A 2542-nucleotide genomic window follows, 5' to 3' on the forward strand; every position below is an offset into this window, starting at 1 on the left:
CGCTTGGGTGATGCAATTGGAGCTTCTATTTAAGTGAGAGGAAAGTGGCAGTATAGAAAATAGAAGAGGTTCTTGCAGAAAATTGTGGGGCCAGGCCAGGCATGGTGTCTCACACCTGTGATCTCAGCTGTTTGGGAGGCCAAGGCGGGTGGATCATGTTAGGTCAGGAGTTCAAGACCATCCTGGCCAACATAGTGAAACCCCATCTCTACTAAAAATATAAAAATTAGCCGGGCATGGTGGAGCACGCCTGTAGTCCCAGCTACTCGGAGGCTGAGGCACGAGAATCGCTTGAACCCGGGAGGCAGAGGTTGCAGTGAGCCAAAATTGTGCCACTGCACAGCAGCCTGGGTGACAGAGCAAGACTGTTTCAAAAACAAAACAAAAACAACACAAAAAAAAACTGTGGGGCCAGTGGGAGGAAGAGCAAGGGAAGGAGCAGCTCTGTCAACTCGGTGCCCTCCAGCCGCACAGGGAAAAGCTCTTCCTCCCTGCCATTTGGCCTTCAAGTTCGTCAGTTGTTTAACGTACAAAACATGTCATTGATATAGGCCGGAGGGAAGTACAGAGGCCTTCTTAAACAACACAACCGTTGACTACCAAGTTCAGGTTTAATTTAGCTGAATATTTAAATATGTTGACATCTCATCATGTAATAAAATAAGAATATCCCTTGGCCTGGTAAACGGTTACCTATGGTGGGTGAGAGAATGTGTGGTTAGTTTAAAAGCCTACCAAGCCTAGTTGAGGGCCCAAGGGAGGGGGAAGTGGGGGGAGGCCAAGGCCAGGCAGTAGCATAAATGGTGAGCAGGGTGAGGTTATGGAGATCGCTCTTGACAGAATTCATATCCTTCTGAGTGGTGTTTGCATTCTTGAGCCTGGGGTGGGTGGCGGAGGGCCCAACAAGTGCGGTACAGCCCAAGATGTCTACCTCCCCTTACACACACACAGCCCCTAGCTACATGGAGCTGATTTATCTCTTGTTGCTGTAGATATTTTTGGCAACAATCGATCCCTTTAAAATTTTTATTTTCCACTTTACAGAAAAAATGCAGCAAACGCCAAACCCTATTGACTGACATTGCCTGGTGTTCATGTCTAATCCTTGCTCATGTTTATAGCCATAGTCATTCTTGTGAAGCTACTATTTTGTGTCCTGATTTTTCACTTACTATGTTTTTGTCTTCACATGTGTAGGTAGCTAAGTTGCAGTCACCAAAAACCCCAAATAGGTAGGAGACATCCATGTGCCATTTCTATTAGCCAGTTCCTAGCCATCCTCCTAACTGTTGGATCTGGAGGGTTAGCCTCAGATCGTTGCAGTTATAAACAGTCCATCCCTGGCTATCTTTCCTAGAAGGGTCCAGTGTCATCTCAGCTAGGCAGAAACATATTTCAACTCCCAAACTGTTTCAAGAGTTTGAAAAGCTCAGGCCCAGAAGAAACAGAGTGAGCAGTTGAACAGTCTTACAACTGCTGCTTACAACTTTATAACAGGCCATAGGTTTAAAGTCCAAAAGGGCTCAAATTTCTACCCCATGTTTGACGACTCAGACCTCAAGCCAGAGCTGAGCTGACTTCCCTGCGCCCAGGCCACGGCGGTGAAATGAAGGCACAGCAGCCCCGGCCGGGCCCTCCCAGTGGAGGCACAGGGGGACGGCGACACCAACCACCCCAGCATCAGTAACCTGCACACTCTTCTCCCTAGGTCTCCTGGAGGCAAGGCAACCTTGCTTGCCCTCTATTGCAGAATAACAAGGGGCTTAGCCACAGGAGTTGCTGGCAAGTGGAAAGAAGAACAAATGGTGAGCAGCAGTGCCGTTTAAGGACCAGTCGGGCTTGCAAATGCATCATGGGAACGCAGAAAGGCCATGTGCAGATAGACTGGACACAGCCGGAGGCAGCTCAAATCTGCCCCAACCTTCCTAGGGGCTAAAAGACGAGTGACAGAGTCTGTAGCTGATGAGCTGGGGTGCCTCACGAAGGGTGGCCTTTTTACCTCTGTCCTTTGCTTTTTTCCTTTTAAAATCATAGCTGTAGTTGATATAAAATATAACTTTGGGTGTGCAGCTTAAATGATGGTGAGGACTGTCCTGCCTGCTGAAAGGCAGAAACGCCTTTGCTTGTCATTGTTTCCCCAACATAGCATCCAAGACAAAGGGGGTGCTCTGTGACGCTTTGGAGCCTCTCTCACATTCTTCTGAGCTGCTGGCAAACCACAAGATGAGAGTCCAGTGGCTCAAAGGGAAGCGAGTGCTTTGCTCTCCAGTCCAGCCTGTGCAAACCTTGGTGATTTGCTGTCTATTTTTGTTGGTTTTATTGTTTCCTTTTGAAATTACTTGATTGTAATTTGATGCCCTGTATAGGTTGAGAAATTTAGTTGAATTTATGGACTGCCATGTAGCAAATAGGATGTCTCACATTTAACAGATGCATTTGTAATCCCGTTAACTAATGTAGTTTAAGATGTATGATGAGTTAATACCAAAGACGAGTAAAATGTCTAACTTTTTTCTCCTTCCTCTGTGTGTCTTTCCAACAG

This window comes from Pan paniscus, chromosome 19, assembly GCF_029289425.2.
Source record: "Pan paniscus chromosome 19, NHGRI_mPanPan1-v2.0_pri, whole genome shotgun sequence".
NCBI lineage: Eukaryota > Metazoa > Chordata > Mammalia > Primates > Hominidae > Pan > Pan paniscus.